The sequence below is a fragment of the Trachurus trachurus genome, assembly GCF_905171665.1.
Source record: "Trachurus trachurus genome assembly, chromosome: 16".
NCBI classification, from domain to species: Eukaryota; Metazoa; Chordata; class Actinopteri; order Carangiformes; family Carangidae; genus Trachurus; species Trachurus trachurus.
The window spans coordinates 23,542,908-23,566,453 of record NC_139902.1 but is presented as its reverse complement, the minus strand read 5'-3'; positions in this window follow the sequence as shown (position 1 = coordinate 23,566,453).

The following is a 23,546-nucleotide window of genomic DNA, read 5'->3' as shown; positions in this document are numbered from 1 at the left end:
CTGCTCCAGACCCAAATGCTTTGTCTAAAATCATGAAATCATCATATTTGACAAAGGTTAGAGGAAAAGCAAAGCTATCATGGTAGAGAAACATGTAGGTGCCTTCAGTGATTACTTTATATTCATAGTTTTTCCACTCCAAGGTCCTGAATATGTCATGTGCATAATGCCGGCCCTCAGTGTGGCATTATAGTCACTCCAAGCAACGTGTTTCAATAAGGCAATTTTCTCACTGCCTAAGAACATCAGTGGGGCGCCATTCTCAACAAAGACAGAGTATGACATGTTATCCAAGCATACATCTGCAGGACAGAACTATACTTTATTAAAGGAAAATAGGATTTCACAAATGTTTTGACAGGCAGCGGGGGGAGGAGGGGGGTTAGGCTGGGATGCAGGGTGAGTGGCGGTGGTGGGGGGTGTTGACGGGCACAGGGGAGGCTTGATTCATGGTCTGTGAACAAGGGCCACGGAAAGGGTTAGGTAAAGAAAAGTGGGAAATGCAACTGTGGGGGATCAAATACCTGGACGTAGTGAAAGACGCCACAATAGTTTTGAATATGGGTGATTGTCTGCTGTTTGCTGCACAAATCACAGCTTGACAGGGGATTTGTCCAGAGGGGCGGCAGGGGTAAGATGAGCCTTTTCATGTATCTAAGCAACCGCAAACAAAGTGCATCATGTGATCACAGATTAATTACTCTGAATCACTGATGGGTAGGACCACACACTGTAGAGTGTGTAGAGTTTTTATGGTAGTTAATGGCTGAAGTGTACCACAAACCCTGCAGGAGAGCCAAACTGAAATTATAAAGTTATATTTAGGCTAATGGTCTGTATTTTAATTTCTATGAATGTCCCAAATCAAACTGTACAGTTATCAAATGAACAAATGTAATATATATATATATTATTACTATAGTTGTGGTGGAAATTTTATTTATTTGTTTATTATTTCACTGAAGCATTCATATACAAGTGCTCCACCAGATTGCAGTGTAGGAATTAGAAAATTTACTCACAGAAATTGTGAAAGTGCTACGGGGATGCTGGAGGTGTGATCTCTGTCAACATAGGAATCAAACCCACAACTTTACCAATTTGCACGGACCAAGCTAATCAGACAGACACATGATCATGTCTCTCTCTGAACACTGACATAAAGGAGCTGTCAACCACAACCAGTCCATGTGCATTTGTGTGTATATGAGTTGGACTTGAAATGATAAGTACCACAAGCATCCATATGTTCCCAACTCTGTGTAACCTGTGTGTCAGCCTGCTGTTCACATAAAGTTACATATGTTAGTGTGTGTGTGGCAATTTGAGTGGTTACCACAACTATAGATGGACTCCTGGCAGAGGCAGACAGAAACACTAAGAAAGAAGGTGATTTCGTGCCTCTGTGCTGGTCTCACATTTGGGCTTATTGTAACAAAATAGTAGGTCCAATCAGAACAAGAAGCAGACTGTGAGCAGCCAGAGGCCTTCCTGAACACGCGGATATGTTTTTGGAGAAAATAACTAACCAAGTCGTCTCTCCTCTCATCTATGTACTCTTTAACTCTTGTAATTGAATTGTTTTACATTGTGTTGTTTCTACCTGCATTGGAGTACTGGGAAATGTTGCCTATTGTATCCAATTCTCTACCTATCTCTGTAATTGTAGGATATTCTATCTGGCTTGGACAGAAATGCAGACAAAAGCATTTCAAATCGTCCTAAAATGTTTTATTGTACATTTTTAAAATGGCCATTGGCATCCCAACACACCAGCACGCTGTGCAGCCCAGATCACCGCTGAGCTCGTTGGATGTCTGCATTAAGGTTGATACAGCGACTGTATTTACTACTGGGGGATATCATATGAGTCGGGCTAAGCCGGGAGGGATGATATCAGCTTTTGTTTGAGCCTCCGCTTCATGGAGAGACAGTCGTAAGTACTGTACACCTGTCTCATTAGGAGAACCATGCTGTTGACCCAGTGTATTAGCCTGGGCCTAATCCTGGCGGATCTGAACAGGCTTCCCTAAGCCTCTCATATGGATAAGTCTTCCCCTGAGCCACAATGACAAGGCTGCAGCACAAAGGAAAACCAGGCCACGCTAACACATCATTATGCTCTCCCGAACAGATACAGATTATGAGCGAGAACTGGTTTTGTTTGTTTATTGGCAACATTACTGTGAAATTATTGCTTTTACTGGCAGGCGCTGCAAGAGGCTATTCACACCACTGACACACAGATACACACTCACAATTACGCAGATACACATCCACATACAAACACACACACACACACACACAAACATAATAACATCACACCAATAGTCAAAATTGACTTGGAACTGGCTTTTGAATCATAGCAGGCATTTAGACCATAGTATTATAGTAGGTTAGATCCTTGCCTTGTACAACATTTATCAGCAGTAATTTAAAGGAATCGGATAACATTTTAGTAAATTCACTTATTTTTCTCTCACAAGGAGTGAGATGGGAAGAAGAGGAAACAGCTTGGTTTAACTGCGGGGATTTAAACATAGGTAACAAAATCTGAATACCAACACTTCCAACAAATTATCTGCATGGGATATAATCTGCTGAATAGAAAACTCAGTTGTGTTGGTTAACAAACTTTGTTGTCGAAGCCAGAACCAAGCTAGCTGTTCCCCTTATTTCCACTCTCTGTGCTAAGATAAGCTAAACCAACTAGCTCTTGAATCGAGCTTCAATTTTATTTACCCATCTACTCATCTGACTCTGATATTAAAAGCAAATAAGCATATTTTCCCATGCACATCTAATAGCTAGCATCAGCATTGACAGGTGTCAAATTACCAGCGTAGGAGAAACTTTTGAAAGCATCAAACTTAATTCATTTACTCACCAAGAGCTGTCTCCAGTGTGACAGCAAACTCTTGTCTCTGTCGCTGAGGTTAGCATGCTAACCAGCTAGACACATCTTGTCACTTTATGATATAGCGACTATAGCCCCAATCTATTTATTATAATAACTTTTCTTGTAAACACAACTGTAGCCAAAGTTCTTTACACCGCCAGCAGTTTCCACTGTGTAACCACACGCAGAGTGAATTTACAAGTTCCTTGAAGTCAAAACACACTCATTTCACCTGCTGAAACTAAAAAGACTTGTCTAGTATACAACTGATTAAAGCCATGTTCCCAAATGATGTTCTGCTATTTGCCCAATCAAGGTGACAATTCTCAAGTAGGCTACTTCCTAAACAGCAGTAAGTGAGTGTGCCTTTGTGGTATCATTTGCCAAAATGGCCTAAATGCTTTTGGACCCATATGATTTATTTGTTGCATTTTTTTTTACCATTTGAAACCTGCTACTATTTGGTCTTTAGATGAATAGCGTGAGTTTTTACATTACAATCTGTCCCTGAAAAGTGTTTGTTTGTAAAGGAATGTGTTTGACTGGTCCTTTAATGTGGCCCTCATCACGTCTGCCACCATCAATGTCATATCAAGTGTGAGACAGAGACAGAGACAATAATGTCTGATTTGGACTTGAGGTAGAAATCAAAGCCAATCACAAAGCCCCCTCTCTACGTATTGACTCTTTTTTGTAAACATCAAGATGAGGAGATTGATTATTGAGAGAAGTTAAAGCAGTGTCAACTGCTTCTTTTCTCATGTCCTTGTCATTTCTCTCTGTTGTTGTGCTTCAAATTGCATTTGCCAGAAATACGGTGAGTTATTTTCTTATAAGAAAGCTTAATGTATATATTTCTTGAGATTTTTTTTTGTAAAGTTTAGATATAAGCCTGAACTTGTGTGTTTTCCTGAATACCCTTCAGTGGCTTATTAGTTTAAAATGTTTTGCCAACCTGTCTCTACAGTAGAAAACAAAATCCTGCACACCCATAGAGGAATATGCCCGAGCTCAGTGGCGTGCACAGGGGGGGGGCAGGGGGGGCGGTCGCCCCCCCTCGTGGCCCAATTGTTGAAAAACGCGCGCTAAAGTGCCCCCTGGGAGCCAAAACGCGCGTTAAAGTGCCCTCTTGGAAGCCAAAACACGTGCTAAAGTGTCCTCATGGGGGGCAAAACGTGTGTTAAAGTGCCCTCTAGGAGCTAAAACGTGTGCTCAAGTGCCCTCATGGGGGCCAAAACGTGTGCTAAAGTGCCCTCTAGGAGCCAAAACGTGTGCTAAAGAGCCCTCTAGGAGCCACAATGCGTGCTAAAGTGCCCTCTAGGAGCTGAAACGCGTGCTTAAGTGCCCTCTTGGGAGCCAAAACGCGTGCTTAAGTGCCCTCTAGGAGCCAAAACGTGTGCTAAAGTGCCCTCATGGTAGCCAAAACGTGTGCTAAAGTGCCCTCTAGGAGCCAAAACACATGTTAAAGTGCCCTCTTGGAAGCCAAAACACATGTTAAAGTGCCCTTGGAAGCCAAAACGTGTGCTAAAGTGCCCTCTAGGAGCCAAAACGTGTGCTAAAGTGCCCTCTAGGAGCCAAAACGTGTGCTAAAGAGCCCTCTAGGAGCCACAATGCGTGCTAAAGTGCCCTCTAGGAGCTGAAACGCGTGCTTAAGTGCCCTCTTGGGAGCCAAAACGCGTGCTTAAGTGCCCTCTAGGAGCCAAAACGTGTGCTAAAGTGCCCTCATGGTAGCCAAAACGTGTGCTAAAGTGCCCTCTAGGAGCCAAAACACATGTTAAAGTGCCCTCTGGGAAGCCAAAACACATGTTAAAGTGCCCTTGGAAGCCAAAACGTGTGCTAAAGTGCCCTCTTGGGAGCCAAAACACGTGTTAAAGGCCACATCGATGTTTTTTAGTCTTAAGGTATTGATATTATAAAACAGGCCAAATCAACGTTTAAAAAGGCCAAATTTTTTTCGCCGCCGACCTGTGGTCGCCGGCCAAACACACCATGTCACTACAGTCTCACTCTTGTCATTTTCTGAAACTTGGCAGCCCTGAAAGTGCCCTCTAGGAGCCACATCTAGGAACCAAAACATGTGCTAAAGTGCCCTCTTGGGAGCCAAAACACGTGTTAAAGTGCCCCCTTGGAAGCCAAAATGCGTGCTAAAGTGCTCTCTAGGAGCCAAAACGTGTGCTAAAGTGCCCTCTTGGGGGCCAAAACACGTGTTAAAACAGGCCAAATCGACGTTTTTTTAGTCTTAAGGTATCAATATTAAAACAGGCCAAATCGATGTTAAAAAAGGCCAAAATTTTTTCGCCCCCGACCTATGGTCGCCGGCCAAACGCACCATGTCACTACAGTCTCACTCTTGTCATTTTCTGAAACTTGGCAGCCCTGAAAGTGCCCTCTAGGAGCCACATCTAGGAGCCAAAACATGTGCTAAAGTGGCCTCTTGGGAGCTAAAACACGTGTTAAAGTGCCTTCAGGGAAGCCAAAACGCGTGCATCACCAATCCGCTTCACCACATCCCTACTGAAGATGAGGGCTGGTGACTGAACAAAGCGCTCAGTGGAAGGAAGCTGTCCAACCTCTGAGCACTGTGTGCATCGCGGCTCCGCCTGGCAAAATGTAAATGTCAAGTGACACTCGACAAGTCTGTGATTAAGATTTAATAGAGAAAAATGTGAGGCGAGGATATTAGCCTAACTAAGACACATCAGCTGGCTCTCCTCAGGGTGCGCCACCTCGTCTCCTCACATCCCCTTGTTGCCACAAGGGACCGCCGCTATGACCAGAAATCAAAGTCAGAGATGTTGCATGCAGCAAATACAAGCAAGATATATTTACACAAGATGTTCTTTCATCCCTATACAACCTTTAACTCCAAACTCTGCATTTGTCACCTACAACTTCTCAGGAGGTCGAACAGCAGAAGGAGGGAACAAGCAGAGGAATCCCATGAGCACGCTCACAGACGAAGGTCAGTGCTACTCTACCACCACTTAGTGAGCCGCCGCCGTCACCAACCAATCTCTCCACTGCAAATCTCCTCTGAAATTTAAAAAATTTAATTTGTCAACATGTTTCTATCATATGCTCCATCACTGTCCGAGTCAGTGGCAGGGGCCAGAGGCCCGTGAGGGGGTAGGCTGAGGGGTGGGGAATACAGGGGGGTGGGGGGGTGACATGCTGCAGGGCCAAAGGCAGCTGCTCTCAGATGGGAAGACGGCGCTGTGATTAGGCCTTCACGCTGGCTGGAATTGTCCCGGACAGCCTAGAAATCAGATTATTAACTCTGATACCAGACACTCTGTCTCCCGGCCGGGATTAGCATGAAAATTTTGATATGGATCGATAAGCAATCTTTCCCCTTCTTCACAATCTCCCCAGGCTTCATTAATCTGTGTGTATGTTTATGTCAAGGAATTAAGACATCCCCGTTACCCCATCATCCCTTTTCCCAACACACACACACACAGATACACACACACCCCTCAGCCCTGGCCTCTCAGGATGCTAGATGGTAGCATCTCATAGAGATTTATTAAATCAAGCACTGGCTCTACTTACTTCAAGGAAAATTGCCTCCTTTCCTTCATCCAGACTCTCAGGTCTCTACATAAGCCTGAAGATCACTCATGTGCTCTTCAAGAAAATCCACTGACTGTTAGTTTATGTTAACAACATGAGAGGAAACAATGTTAGAATGACTTATATACAGTAGAGACACTATTCCCCTAATCCATATTAAGAATCTGCAGAGCAAATAATTTAACATGTGCTTAGTCCTACAGTATATAGTGTTTCATTTCATGTTTTACATAATATAAATAGAAAAGGTTTTCTTTTCTAGGAAAATAAGCCTTCTTTAATTGGCCACAAGACAATGCATATATTTAACTTGATACATCTTCAGCACATAGAGTAAATTGATCAATTATATTTGAACATCCAAAGGCTTTTTACATTAAGTCAGAGCAAGGGACAGGAAATATGTTGTTTTTGTTGTACTTTGAAAGTAGTGCCATCAAGTGTGAGTTGTAGAATAGAGTTCGGATATGTGGCCTCTGCTTGAAACCTGTATGTGTGGATAGTGAGACAGTTTGCTAAGTGTTTGGACAGGTTCATCATCCTTATTGTGTCTTCACCTTCAAAACCCAACTCATGAAATCTTTCCAAGTCACTGCTGCTTGTCTTGTGACAGATTTCTGGCGTAAACACAGAGAAGGTGTCACTACCAGCGACGGTCAAAACTGTTAAACTCCTTCCATGGTTATACGGTGCCAAGAAGTCATCATGAAGTATTTCAAGAAAAAGCAAAACTGCCCCTTTTTTTCACATTTTTGACTTGCTATAGATCCAGGTTGAAATTCAATTAATGTGTTTATCTCAAGAGAGAAATATTTTACTGGTTATTTCACTGGATCAAAAAAGAATAAATGAATCATTTAAAGACATTTGTAGCTAATTAAAGTGTTAATGAATACCAAACACAGGGAGAAATGTATGTATGAAAAACATGCATTAAAACAATGAATTAGAAAATTGTTTCACTTGATTTAAAATAGTGGATTCAGATGTAAATAATCAACAGACTGAATGGACTTTTTTATTTGTGTTTTCCTTTTTTTTTTGAGGATGATATCATTTCATTCCAGCTCATAACACAGACACTGATGTTATGCGATCACTCTGCAGGATCTAATATCCCTTTTTACTCTCCTAATGTCAAACATAAAGAAATAAATATATGACCATGGTAAAATAAAGAACAAACATAATAAGAGGAATATGTGAATGTGTTGATGGATTATCTGAAACTCAAGGCATGGACAGAGAGTGCCCGAGCATAGCCAGTGTAAAGGATCAGTGCTCGTATAATTATGACCCATACACAGAGCATAATTAATCTCGCCTGCATCATTAGGAAACACGAGTCCAGCCATGTCATTAAAGTGCTTTTAGTCGTCCTACTGTCCTCCCTTTGCCCCGATGCACTCTCTGTTTTACCAGCCCACTGCTGGTCATTTACAGAAAGAGCACTCATCTATGCGGCGGCATGACTCCTCACATATTGTCTTTATGTCCAATCATGGTTAATAATGAAGAGCTGTAGAAGGAAGGAAATGAATAAACGAAAGTCTGGGGAAAATATGGAGTCAAGTTTGACAGTGATCAAGTATTTCTTTAAAGTTGTGCTTGGGCTATTTTATGATTTGATGAACTGCATCGGTCAGTGATTTGATTATAAGTCTCCACGACTCCTTGTCGCAGAAGAAAAAGGCATCAGGCTTCATTTAGATTCGAAGACTAAATTCAAAAGTCTGTGCCTTAATTTCAAGTTACCGTTTTATTCCATGCAGCAAATGTTTAAAATCCGGGTTAAATACCACATCATTAGCATCATTTCCTTTGTGGTTTCCAAGAATACTATTAGTAGAGTCATATTATTTACGAAAGTGCTAATACTATTCTCTCATGTCCATTAACAAAGTGAGGTATGTGTATAGGTAAGTGGATCCAATTGGCTAAGAGCTTGTGGTTTCAGCAGAGAGTGCTTTTAAGTCTGCACACTCCAAAGTATTGGACTAGGGGTCAGGTTCAAATTAATTAAAGGGCTATAAATGAAAGAGGCCGCTAATGACTGCAATCTTACCTACCCAATATTTAATATTTCATCATTAAACAGTAAAATGACCCGATATGATCCTAATACAGTCCCAATTATGCGGCATTGATCAAAGTGACCTTTTCATACCGAGGAGTGGAAAAAAATCAATCCAACACCTCCTCCTCTTTTTTCATTCTGCCTTACTATTCCCTGCATACTAAAGTTGCATTGGCTATAGGAGCAGCCTGTACATACGTACATCTATATACCAAGCAAAATGCTGCTTGTCAAATCAACTGACCCCAGCACAGAAAGCAATCTCTCCATGTCCATACATCTAATTCTTTTGTTCACAAGCATGTTGTATTTCTCTTTGTGTTTGTTTGTTTTTGCCTCCCACATGTGTACCCCCCCACAGATTCAACCCCTCCACCGCCGCCCGCCCGCCCCCCCCCCTCCAACACCACCGCTTCGCCTTGTCTGCTGCCAGACATCCAGCCATGTTAAATCCCAGAAGCCGAGACAGGTGACGAAAACGGGGCCAGACTTCTCTGCCCATCAGTCGAGGCGCCGGGCTAGGAGCCATCATAATGGCTAATTCCTCCCCGCCTGGCCCAGGGAGCAGGAAAAGAAGCGAGACGGGAAAAGTGAAATCGGTACAATGCCTAAACACATTTCGCTGCAGGATCTGTCTTGATTTGGTGTACTGCTTGACACTCTCTATTTTCTGTTTGACTGGTAACTGCTGATGTGCTTTTCCCTTGTCAACTCACCATGAAACAAGTTCAGTGTATTTCTAAAGATTGCCAAGTTTGGCTGCTGTTTGGCTCAAGAACAATGGACCAGATCCACTTGATTAAAGTTTCAATGACTAAAAGACATTCTTCGAAAAGGAAAACCATTTTTATGTACACCCTGTTGGAGATGATGCTTTTAACAGAGGTTTATAGAGAACTGCGAGCAAAATGTAGAACACAAGATGCCTACGTCGATCTTATCCCCACTGAATTAATCTTACACAACCAAATGTGAGGCGAGTCATAAACTAATCTCCCACATCCATGTTCACCACCCTGCGTATGAATCAGGCTTATGAATCATAGCCTGTTAAAACTGTATGGGCTTTAGCAGAAAGGTAAAAGATTGCTTTTATTCTTTATGACTTGCCTGAGGAACAGCAGCTTATAATCCACTAAGCACATCTTAATCAATGTTCCCCTCTGCCATGCCACAGCCTGTATAAGGAGCAAAACAGAACATGATGGATATAATCTGTGTAAAACCTCTCTCCCTGGAGCAGATTAATTATGATCTTTGTAAGTCATAAACACACCCTTTTAATTATTGATGGCTAACCCTTTGAAATGAAATTGAAATGAAATCTGTCTGATTTACAGTGGCAGCATTATGAGCTGCCTTGCTCTCAGCTGCTTTATAGAGACCAAGGGGGTAAGTCACCAATTGCATAAAACATTTCATTGGCTAAATGGAGAGGGATCATACGTTCACATCAAAATTAGTTCGTTTTCATTGGCACGAATCACAGGGTTTCAAGGTGAGAAGGTTGATAGGAAGTGTGTGTGTTTGTTTGGGTATGTGCGTGTGCACACAAAGGAGGGGGCGGATAGGTGGGGGTGTCCTGGTTTTCCATGACAGCTCTGCTTGAATCAAGTGTGGCACTCTCATATGAGTGAAAATAATGGAATCCTATATGTCTTTGAGCATGTCAGTGTTTCACAACGGGCCCAAATGGAAAGTGACGGCTGGTCGCGGCTGAGGAGGAGGACAGAGATGCTGAAATGAGAATCAGGCGACCATTAGGCCATCCTTGTTGGTGACCTGCACTCAGGCAGAGCTGGGACTCACTGTCATCCCACATCAAGCTGCTAAAAACCTCCAGCCCCTCATTTTCTCTATTCTTTTACCTGTCTGCTCATAGAGGAGACAGCAGCAAAGTGAGGAGGCAGACAGAGTTTACCAGTGACTTTACTCTGACACGAGATGTGACACAATTTGACACTAAAGGATTGGTTCACCCAAATTAGAAAATGAATAACAACAGAAGGAAGCTATACTTTATGCATTTAGCCAACAATACGCAACAAAATGTAAATGCTCCAGCCATGTGGTCTGTTTGGTGTCCAGCCCTCTGCAGATTCATGTAATTGGTGGGTGGTGATCAGCACCTGGGTTCAATTCTTCCAATCAGCCGTCAAAACCTGCTTAGTCCACTCAGAGACTCTTATCCTTCATTTTGTTTGACTCCTTTATGATTGTTTCCACAACCCACATCCACTCACTCACTCTGATCTCTGTAAAAAAAAAAAAAAAAGACTCCAGTAATCTTACATTGACAGAAAACAGAACCACTCTGCACATTAAATATGTTTTCTCCTGTTTGTGTATGTGTACCATTTTCAATGCAATGCATTTCACTATCACTACTCCTATTTAGACTAATTCACCAGCCCCAAAAAACTTTAAAAACCTCTACAATTGTGAAAACATTTATATCAAATCAAAGATAAGGGTTATAAATGTATAAAACAATGCATGCCATGAACATCTAAAAATATTTTCCACAGAAATCTGCCCATCAAAGTTGTGTCCTCTGTTTCCGTCAACTCCGTCAGATTTTTTCATAAACCTCATTAAATCAGGCAATAGCATGGCCAGCTATCCCTTAGGATCCCTTTTCATTCTCCTGGCTGTGGTGAATGCATCAATACCACACATGGTCTGGTAAAGTTGACATTTTTTGATATTTTAGATGAACAATGTCAATTTTCCTATGGTCACAGCCGGAGCATGTCAACACCATCTCTCCCTTATGATACTTTTTTTTAAACCATAGTGGACTCAATGAAAGTATTTTATTGAGATTATGGAGACAGCTAGCAATAGCCAAAAAACTAGCTAGCTAGCTGCAGGGCTTTCTTCTGCAGAAGGAAAAAAACATGCCATTTCGTCAACTCCGTCAGAGTCAACTCCGTCAGGTTTTCTGTCTGACGGAGTTGACATGTAAGCTGACGGAGTTGACAAATCCACCAATAACTGCTTAAATGTGCTAATATTATACTTTTTTCAAATATAGTAAAGGAATAGAATGTTATGTTAGGGGTTTATCTGCACATTAATGTAGGTATATAGCATGCAATTACATTATTTTACAATATACTTATGATTTGTAGAGCACGGCCAGACTGTGGTCTGCTTATTGAATAATTTTCATCTCTTTTCTATCTGCTTATTATTGGATGACTTTCCAGCACATGTGTTATATATAGCACTTGTCTACATGTTTGATTCATTGATTGATGTACAATTTTAAAGGTACAGTGTGTAGTTTTCACTATTGAAAATATTCACACTTCTTATAGAGCAGGGAAGAAGTTCAGTGTTGCTTTTTCAAATCAGTTTACTTGGACCATCAGACCAAAAGTGCACCTGTGGTAATTTTGTCTTGATATATTTTAAGACATGATCCATAGGATCTGTGTCCAGAATGCCACAGCATCCAGTCTCTCTGACACGGACAGTGTGCAAAACCCTGCCTTTCCACCATCATTAGTGTAATATATGCAGTACAGTGTCATCTGTGGCAGATTTGTCCAAAACAGACACATCTTCCAATCAAATGCTAGATACTGTGACATTATAGAAGGGCTTCGGAGTACAAAATGAAGAAGTGCAATTTGTTATAGTTTGAAATGGTGTATTTACAGTTTTGTTTATTATAGTTGAATTTAAAATATGTTCAGTAAGACAAGGGATTGCTATTTTTTAATTTAGTGTCACTTCCATCTGTTTAAAAAAGCTTTTGCTCATTGATCAGAAATGCAAATACAATTTTGTCAACTCCGTCAGCTCCGTCAGATCTTCATTAGCACCGTCAGATGTATGTTTTTGTAATTTTTTGGGAAAACAAATAATTCTTTCTTCAGTTTTTGTTGTTTAAGTAATGAAGGATCATCAGATCTACATCCTCTTGTGTCCTATTCACTTTAGGATTTTTTTCTATAGTGGCAAAATAAAAGATAAAGTTTGAAAATGCTAGTTTTTAGAAATCTGTGTATTCATAACAGTGTGAAATTAAACCTTAAGTTTATATCTTACTTTTTATTGCATATCAGAGTAACTAAACACTATTAAAACATACATCAGAACTTAAGATTCTTGTTAGGCTATTATAATTATATAATTATATACTTTTAGTGTGTCTGACGGAGTTGACACAAATCAAGTCCTTAAGGTAAACATGTGAATTTGTTAAAAATGTTTTTTAACCTCCAGCCTGCACCTTTACATGGTTAAATAGAACAGATCTTTATCTACATGAATATATAACTCTAATCAATATAGTGTAAATTTTCAAAAAAAGTTTTTCAGAACGTGTTTTGTCCCGACTCTCAAGAATCAGTGCTAAATATTTAAGTAAGTTGGCAAGAAATTATATTCTGTTTTATATTGACGCAAAATACATGTACAAAATCTTTATGTCTATATGTTTCTCATCTCTAAAGAGAGTACAAAAAATCCTGTCATACAACACATTTCATATGTACTGTACTGCACCTCTCTTAATTTCTTGACAGAAAAAGTAAAAAACACAGATCTGATATTCTTAAAATAAATGACTTCATGTTTTTCATGTTGTTTTTCGCCTTCTATTCTACGTCTCAAAATATAAGTTTGTTGGTATCACTACTGCATAACATAATGACTTAATGAGCATGTAATCGGCTATACGTTGGGTTATGGAAACACACACACACACACACACACACACACCCACACACAGTGTGACATCTCTATTTCATCCTCTGGCCTTATTTACGGAACCACCAAAAATATAATTAGAAACCTCCAGCCTGACAGAAGAGGCAGTGGTGTACGGCTGATTTAAAGCATCGGAGGAGTTTCTGGCGTTTGTGGCTGAGGGCAATATGCTTGAGTAAGTATGGGGGTCGGATAACCTGGAACCACTTACAACAGAGGATGTCCTTTTTCTTTCCTATGAGCGGTTTCCTTCCACTGTACTGTAACACACGTTCAAAAACAACAACACCTCCTTCCCCCCAGCACATCTTCTCTCCTAAAAACAGTGATCCCCACCCCCCAAAGTAGAGGTTTTTCACATGACTAAGCCATTATCCCCACCCACCGCACCCCCTCCAGCTCCACCCATCCTAATCAAAGATACAGAGATGAAAAGGGCTTTATTAATAAAAGTTCCCCTTCAGGAAGATAGGAACTAAATGATTGCTCAAATGTGCCCAATTTGAGGCAGATCTGCTGGCAGACTGGGCATCTGGACTGGGCGGGGCCAGCAGGAAACTCTTACATCTGGAAGCTGTTTACTTGGCAGAAATTAAGTGACGCACCACGCACAGATATACCACCCGCAGTCACTAACTTAGAAGTGAGTGTGTGTCTGCGTAAGCAACACATGTTTGGTTACGTTTCCTTTCAGGTTTTTTTTTTCTTCCATTTTTGGTCTTTATCTTCCCTGTATTTGCATATTTCAGAAACAAAACTAGTTGATTGAGGTTTTACTGCAGCGGTGGAGCTGTAGCTGCATCTCTGTGTGACCATAAGTCATGTGGCATTAGTGAGTCTTATTGTCCAGATGCAGCGCGCAATACTGTAACCTCAGCTAACGAATGCACAGTGAAACAGACGCAGATGTGATGCTTCATAAAAATCTGTTTGTGCACACCAAGCCATTACACTTCTGCAACAGCGAAGGACGTCCAAAAAACACTTTACGGTAGATGTGGAATCTGTGCCTGTACAGCACAGCAGTGTTTTTCTTTTTTATTTCTCCCATACTACTTTTGTGCTGCTCAGAGGCTTTTCTCTGGTTGCTGTGGTGATGGAGGAATGTCACATTAGTCTGTGATTATCTCTATGAGGTCTGCATTCGGTTTCCTCCAACTTGAGTAATTGCATTTTTCGTCTTCCTCCTTCCTTTTTTTTCTTTTTTAATCAAACTCACAAACAATAAGCGGGCAGGCGCTGACAGAAAGTCAATGCGGCTCGGACAGCCGCTTGGTCTGAGAAGAAGGCCCGACACCAACGCCTTTTATGTTTGGGATGACGAGGCCAAGTGGGCCCCATCACATGGCCGCCAGGTTAAACAAAAAGCCTCTGAGCGATCGGCCTCAGAGGGTTGAAGCGAAATCCAGTGCAGCGGCGCAGACAGCCACCACTGTGCAATTCTAGTCGTCTGACAAAAGACTGATGCTATCTAATAAAGAGGGCTGCATCCATCTCAAGCACACAAACATCACCGACAACACAGAAAGGCAGAAAGAGGAAGAGAATGGGTGTGTGTAAGAAGAGGCAGACGTGACAGCTGTTGACTCTCCTACACCGTAAATAGTAGCTGTACTCTGTCAATGAGAAATGAACTACATAAATGAAGACTGGGTTAGTGGATTGCGGATGCAGTGCAATAATATGAGGTCATTCTCGAAGTCAGTGGTGTTCAATATAAGGCCCGGGGACCCTCAGGGGACAGGGTAAATTACAGTAATTTTATGATAAAAAAAATCCATCAGCTAGAAATTGTCCAATAGGTTCATTTCGACAACATTATCACCTTACAGACAATGTGGACACTTTAACATAAAATCAAGCAGAGTTGATGTCTTCATGTGAATGTTGTTCTGTCAGAAAGTCCGTCACTGGACTGAGTCTCCTCAACTATTGTAGTTTGATAACTGCTCAGACATTCATGGCTCTTGAGGAAGAATCCTTTGATCGTCCCCTGACTTTTCCTCTAGCACCACCATGAGGGTGACATTTGTGTTTTTAAGTTAAATTTCTCAACAATTCTTGCATTGGCTACATTCACACATTTCGACCATTACCATTTTTTTGGTCCAATATTTAGGTGTTGGACCAACAATTTATAAAACAAAATGGACCTATTAGCCAGAGCTAATGTTAAAGTGCTAAAGTGCCAAATTTATAACATATTCAAATCATATGACGAACTTTGTCATTTGTGAGTGTATGTTTTTTGACTTTAAACAAAACTGCTTTGCTATTCCATACAATTTGTTTTTACCAATTAACTGGGACATAAAAAAATAAAAAAAAAATTTTTTCTCGTGGCAACACCTACATCAGAATAAACTCCAATTGAAGCGGAGAACAGACAACTTTTTATCCATATGCGTGAATAAATACACAGTAAGTTCTGCCTCACAAGGCTGCAAGCACAACAGTCTTGTTTTAAACATAATTTCTATATAAATTCAATCTTACAATCTTTCTAAATCCAATGTCACGGCCAAAAACATGTCAGTATTCAGGAGGATGATATTACCCAATATAACCAGTCAGGATGCTGCTGCTGGTGGTGTGATACTAATAATAAATATGATCAAGATGTGACATGTGCAGACAGCAGAAGCTTGCATCTTGATTAGGGGTGAAAAGGTGCAGACAACACTGGAGGAGGATGATACATGACTGCTGTTAAAATTGAATACTTGGTGAGAGTGCACTTTCATGGAAACACGAGGCTCATGTCAGCCTGCGTGTGATCACTGCTAACATATGCGTGACAGTGGCCACGCTGAGATGTTTGCTAATTTCCCCCCATTTTTAAAATTCCATTTTATTTGTACTCATTGATTTTGTGTGAGGGTGGGAATAGCCAGCCATCAGAGCTCCAGGAATAAAATGCTGGCACTGACCTGTGCATAGATAATTCGCCATGAAAGACAATCAATAAATAACAAACACTCCCTAATCAGCCAAGGAGCTGACAGAATGACATTCCATTATCCCCATCTGGCCCAGTGCAGTCAGAACAGCCAAACCTCAGAGGGCCAGGTTTCCCCCAGCACACATTTCCTTACCAAAGCCTGTTCAGGTCCTGATGCCACATCACGACACACACATTAACAGACAAATCATTTCCCCCACGGATACAATGTGTCACTGCTAGTGCCCTGACCAAAACCTGTCTCATAGCATTTTGTAAAATGAGCCTATGCTCTGAAATGCAGATTATGTGTTATAGAGAGCTGTAATTATGTGAATGTTTTGTTCCCCCACAACAAACTGATTTATGTGACAGCTGGACGTAACAAACATTCCCTGGTGTGTTACATGAAAAGGGTAGCTAACATTTCAGTTGAAGTAATTAAATAACTTGGCTTTTGATAAGCAACAGAGGAGAGGCAGCACACAAACCAGGTGCGTTAAGACTTCCCTTTGAGATATTAGGTTTTAGTCCTTGGATCTGATCTTTCAACATAAAATTCAGAGGCTGTCATTTGTGCAAATACCATATATCTTCCTGAGACATTACTTCTTGTGGTTGTGTAAATTAGAGTTCAAAACAGGCTTGCAGAAAACCCTTGCCAACATACTAGGGTGTGTGTATCACAAACTTGTCCTTAAAAATAAATCCACACACCCATGATTGGGTCCAGGGATAAATACATGTAGGGTTGATCCAAGATGTGGCAGACCCGCAGAGGATCTGTTTTCAAGTTTTGCGATCACTACCTAGCACGGTGGCACAGTGGTTAGCACTGTTGCCTCACAGCAAGAAGGTCCTGGGTTCCTGGGACCGTGGCTGCCCACTGCTCCTCAGGGATGGGTTAAATGCAGAGAAAGAATTTCACTGTACCAGCTGTATATGTGACAAATAAAGTACCTTTACCTTTAGCTAACATTAGCATAAATTGCTACCAGTACAGAAAAAAACATTAAAGCAGTAGCTACTTTCAGTTTTGGTTGAGTTTGGCGGTGCCAGTGGCCCAAAGCGGTAGTGTTTTGCCTGAAGGAAGACTCCATTTCCCGTGAGCACCAGCGCGTAGCGCCGTAAATATCCTGATCTCCCGGTGCATGGAAATTAACAGAAGACGTCCAAACTAAGTTTCAGTTACCAGCGGATCATTTCACAGTAAACACACATACACAATCCAACCATAGACTGTAAAAAGAATGGACGTAGCGTCCGTGACGTCACCCATTGGTTTTGGTGAGTCTGTTTTGTGCCACTACTACGGGGGTTTGAACCGCGCCATGTTGGATTTGACTTTCCATATTTGGAAGGGTTCTCGGCCGGCCTCGAAGCAGTGGTCTCCGGACCTGTCACTCAACGTTTCCGCGCCCTAATTGGCCAGAATTTTAAACCTAATAACAGTAAAACGGTAGAGTTTAAAAAAAATTCACCCCCCTCAGAGTGTGTGCGGGGGTAGAAACTATCGGTTGAGACCAAAAAACGTAATGGTACCAGGCTTTTAACATGTTTATTGAGGACGTAAAGTCGGCTATTTTAACATGGGGGTCTATGGAGAGTTGCTCCCTTCCGGTACCAGCCCCCAGAGGAAGCCGGGGGGATTGCAGTTTTTTGAACGCGGAAGTGAGCTTCACTTCTCAGACCCACAACTGCCCCCTTGAATCCAACGGAAAGGTGCCGCATTGCCTGCTCCCTCCTCGTCGTGACTCGCGAAAGTGAAAGTGAAACTTAAGTGAGAGCCGGGTTCCTACCATGCTCCTCAAAGCTGCTTAGTGCCAGTGAAGGCGATACAGACCCTCTCAGGCCACAACAGAGGTGTCATTCAAACTGTTGTAAGTCGATATACCATCACAAAAGTTATGACAATATTATATGAAGGTTGAAAAGTTCCTTAGTGTTGGTTTAAGTTCAGCATCCAACTCTTCGAAGCAAGATTTGTGCCTGTTGGTGGAAAACAATGTCTATCACATCTTTCCTTCTGTTGAATGTTAGCATGCTAACCAGCTAGCCGTGGTTCGTCTGGTCGCTTTCCAACAGTGATTCACTACAGTCTCCATTCTCCCCCGAAGCCGTAGCCCCGCCGAGAGGGCGCATCATAACCTTTCGCCTCGCAAAGATAACAAAAGCCAAAGCTCTTGTCAAGCAAAAAAATCCCCAGCACCTACTCCTGGCAGGAGGCAACGTTCAGCAGACGATTTACAAACAGCTCCTTTCACAAACCCAAAGAGAGAGAGGATGTCAACACTTGCAGCAGAAAAGAGCAATCACCATCCAAAACAGTGATACAATGCATTACAACAGGACCCATCCTTCCCTCAACTGAAACTAAACTTTAAAATCAGATCAAGGACCAACTCTTTGTTACTCCCAACTAAGAGGACTCATGAATAAATAGGAATGGTTGAACTCACTCTGGTGTTGGTATAATGCTACAAACAAAGCTTTTAGTCTCAACAAAACTGATCTTTCCCAGACTAAACCGAGGAGTTTTAGTTGCCTAAACTTAACGATAATCTTGCAGCTAATCCATCTCTAATCAAGTAAATTGTTTAATGGTCATGTTGTTTTTGGAAAACATTGAGTTGCTGAGCACATTGAGCTGAACAACAATGTGGAGATGCACCAGGTCAGTTTAAACAAAGGGATATACAGCGCTACTCACAGTCAACATTATTTAAATGTCTTCCCACAGTTCCCACTGAACACACTTCACTTGGATGAGTCATACCAATGGGGTTGTCTCCATCTGGTTCTCAGACCGCAGCCACCTCTAATTCCAAAGTAGTCATGACAATTATATGATCTTACATGGACATTTTTTTAGGATCATTTCCCGAGTAGCCTACTTTTCGTGCTACCTTTCTGAATGTGGGCCAACATCAACAAAAAAACATGTTTGTTTTTGGTGACATATTCAAGCGTTACAGCGCTATATTGTTGTTTTTATTCCTAATTACCCTTCACACCAAACAAACCCTGGTTGCTGTTACTGGAAATATTTATGTATTTCCTATCATCAGTCTGACTTTTTTCTGGGAAACCCCTTAATTGACACTCAGTGTTTAGTACAGCAGAATACTGATTTAGAATTTGAGGCTAAAGAGTCAACAGAGCTCTCCACGTCTAAGCGGTTTACAGTGCACCCTGACTGTGGGGTGACAGTGGTGGATCTATTGTCATATTGCCACATGTGTGTGTGCGTGTGTGTGCTGGCACAAGGTAATACTGGAGTCACTGGTGGTAATCTGTCATTGGTGTGATTCGCTCCCATTGAAAACATGAAAAGCAGTATGATAGACAAGGAACAATTAACATTCTGGGTTTTGTAAAGGATGAATTTATCCGTACAAACAAAGCCTCTTAACGAGCAGCTCTTGTATACCTGAATACATCCTGTACAGCACCATTGGGTGATTATGCTTGAATAAAAGGGTGAATAGCAATAAAGGCACATTGTATGTCAACACTCACAATTCTGCAGATTATGTGTAATCTCCTGCTTTGTGTGCCTGTGTGTGTGTGCGTGTGCATGCGCTCTCAGTGGAGGCTCCTGTTTCAAACAGCCACCTCATCATTCATGCACTTCACCGTGAGCAGCTAGTTTTCATAAAGTGCCAATACGTCGCACGCGCTGAAAATGAGCGTGGTATCGTGTTGCCTGTATGCATGCCAAAACCATTAAGTCGGTTTTCCCTTTTTTATTTAAAGATAGCACGGAAATGGCGAGCTGTGAGTCATGTCTCCGTCTCATGCTTCATTTTAGAAATTAAACATTCTTAATTAATCTAATGGAGCTAATGTTGCGATACTTCCTGCCTGGGATCCTCTGCCTGGAATCCTTCTGTAACCTGAGAGGCACCTTGCAGAAGAGAGGTGCTGGAGGGCAAAGTGCTACAAGCCGCCACAGGCCTTTGGATCACTTCCTCACTGACATCATAGCCCTGGCTGGATGTAGGGCTGTCTCAGTGGCTGATGAAGCATGGAAACAGACAATTTGGTATCACTAGCTGGCCCCTGCTACAAGGCTAATTACTTAAACATGTATTGCAGTTCACAAATAAACAGCCGCACCACAAGACAAAACCATTTCTGTCCAAGAAAAACATAGTCTACACACACACAGTATCCAGTGACAACCCAAACTTTTCCTATGAATACTTTAAAGAGTTGAAGTTTAATTATTTAAATGACTCAATAGTAAGTACTTTTTTTTTCCTGTTCTACTACCATCTCTCACTTGTTCTCAACTGCTTGTCACACATTTTCTCTGAGCACTCAGGGCCAAAATGAGTTTCAGTCATGGATCATGGCAAGTAATGAAATAATCTCAAAATGACACTGTGAAATTGCTGAATGAGAGAAGGTGCCGCTTGTCAGGCAGCTGATTCTATTCCCCCATCTATCTCTGATCTGTTGAAGTCACACACTATCAAGGAGAAGTGCCGCTGCTGTATATATTTGTTTGAGATGTGCCGGCCGGTGACAGGGGGTGAAATCAGCCGTGTGGGAGTTATCGGATGTTCCAGTTTGTGCCCCCATAAAATCGACATGAGACACCCCCCCTTGCCTTTTCCCACCTCTCATTTCTACGGACGGTGGATGGTTAAAGGTGGGGAGTTGAAAGAGCAAAAGAGAAGGCAACGGCCACTCACTGACTTAACCTCTGTCATCGGAGTGCTCCGGTGTCAGCATGCGAATCAAATCAAGATGAATGGGGCCTATCCCGGCCACTGGAGGCTCGCCTCATTGGGCCCAATTTCATCAGCGCCAGTAACTGTTCATATAGAAAGATTAATAGAGCGTCCGACCATGCCGCTGTGCAAGGAGGAAACACAGACGCATACAAATAGGTTCCCACTCGATGGGCGAGGGGGAGTTATTACGGTGTTACGCCACGGGAAGAATAGGTGGAAGCACCTCAGAGGGGGCCTCCACTTTGATACCTAATTGATAAGGTTCCACAGTGACATGTTCATTTGTGAGACTTTATTGTTTTAATTGTGTTACACTTTGTCACTGAGCTACTGTCTGCTTTCTCCATCTCTCTTTTATCCCCACCGCTGCAATCGTACAGTGCTTTACATGGTTATTTGTGTGGCACGGAGGACGGGTGACGCTTTACGAGTCCCCGGATTGGCCTGTTGCCCAGAGGCATTAAAAATACTGACATATTTTCCAATCAAACATAAACATAAAAGTCATGTATCTAGATTGAATTGAGTGCAAGGTGATCTCTGTAAATAATGCATTAGTGTATAAAAAATCTTTATCTATTTGTGTTACAGAAAAAAAAAGGCGGTGAAACAGTTCAAAAGCATGAACAATATAATCAGTGATTTCACAGCAACCAGATCATAGCCTCAGTTTTGGAAAGGTTAAACCGCTGCCTCCCCTCCAGCTGTTCTCCTGCCACGACCGTGTCGACAAGCTTATGTTTATGCTACTACAACATCCCTTTATGGTTTAGGATGTAATCTTGTTGATGGTGTAAGCTGGTTTGAGCACTATTGTTTTGTGAGTAAATGTGTGTGTGTTCTTTTTCATTCTCCCTCTCTCTCTCTTTCCCCCGCTGTCCTTTTTTGGTGCAATGCAAGGTCTGTAAATGCAACTGTAGCCTGGTTAAGAGGTTCCATGATTAGAAAGAATTTGGTTGTGCTTGTAACTTCTGTGTTCAACATGATGCATCTTTAGCAGACAAGACACCCCATCCCAACCTAAATGTCTTGCATTGAAACCATCTACTGTAAGAAACACAACCGACACCACAGGCATAACTCCAAGAGACTAAAGAGCTTGTGTGTGCACATCTCCTTTTATGTGTTGCTGACGTTTAGCATATTAAAGCACTTCATCTCAATCACTGTAGTCAATACGTACATGACTATATATTCAGGAGATACGGCGAGTGTACACTCACATCAGCCCCTTGATCTCGTAATTCATTGTAAAACCAAGTTGTTATGATGGCTACTCTCATCTGCCGGTGCAGTCATTCATGTTTTAACAAGGTGGAGCAGAGGGTGGCTCCACTCTATCTGTTATGCAGTGTTTACGACCAAAATGCAATCTATTACAATAAACCTGAACCTTGCATGTAAAGGCCTTTAAGACGCACTGTGTAGATAAATGCTGGGGGTGTCCATTCATCGCTCTATGCTCCAGCAGCACAGGACTACATCTACAACTATACAACTATAAAATATGATCAAATAATCAAATGAATGAAGCTGGTTTGACCTCATACTGAGATTTATTATGTTGAAGGAAATGATCATATACTCAATGTTACAATTTGTTCTTAATAGTTAGAACACTGTGTCTGTCTCAATGTTTTACTCACTGTAATCACAGCTTCCTGAGCTGTACAGTAAGTTGGTACACCGCAAGTTGACACCTCAGCTCTTAACATCACACCGACACAGACTGCTGTGTCATAACCTGACTCTCTCATTCTCTCTCTCTCTCTCTCTCTCTCTCTCTCTCTCTCTCTCTCTCTCTCTCTCTCTCTCTCTCTCTCTCTCTCTCTCTCTCTCTCTCTCTCTCTCTCTCGCTCGCTCACTCACCCTTGGGCCACTGGCATCACTCTTGTCCCGAGGCTTGCATTAATGAATTCAATAAATAAAGTGCCACACACCACCCCATCCATTACGTGCATTCATTTCAGAACAAAACATTAATCAATTGCACTGTATGTACTAATGCAGCGGCCCCAATCAATTCCAACTTCTTATGACAATTAACAAAGCTTTAGCGGTCCGCTCTGAAACATGCTGACCCATCAATTACTGTCTCCGTCAAACTGGCTGGCACTAATGGCACCTCATTCCTGACTCTCTCTCTCTCTCTCTCCACACCTCTCCCGCTCGCTCTGTATACCTTCACTGTGAGGTTGCATTCAGAAACAACGTAATAGAGGGTTTATGGAGAGCAGACAAGGATCAATTCATATCAATTATACATGCTTGGCAAGATGTGTTAATTTACATCCTTGATTATATTTATATCCCCAGATAGAGCAGAGACTCTCCAGTCCCTCTGGGGATAAAGGTGTCAATCAAGCATGTTTTTTATAATGAATCTGTGTTTTGGTGAACTTATTGGTTTAGTTGGTTGTTTGTGTTTTCATTGAAAAGGTGAGAAGATCTCTAAATAAACAGGAAACCCAGCTAACCCCTGCTGACGATAACTCTCAGGAGCTGACCTCTAAGAAGATTATCTAAGGTTCAATTCACAGTAATTGTATTTATTGCAATTTTTTTGTGTTTGTGAAATAATTCAAATGTATG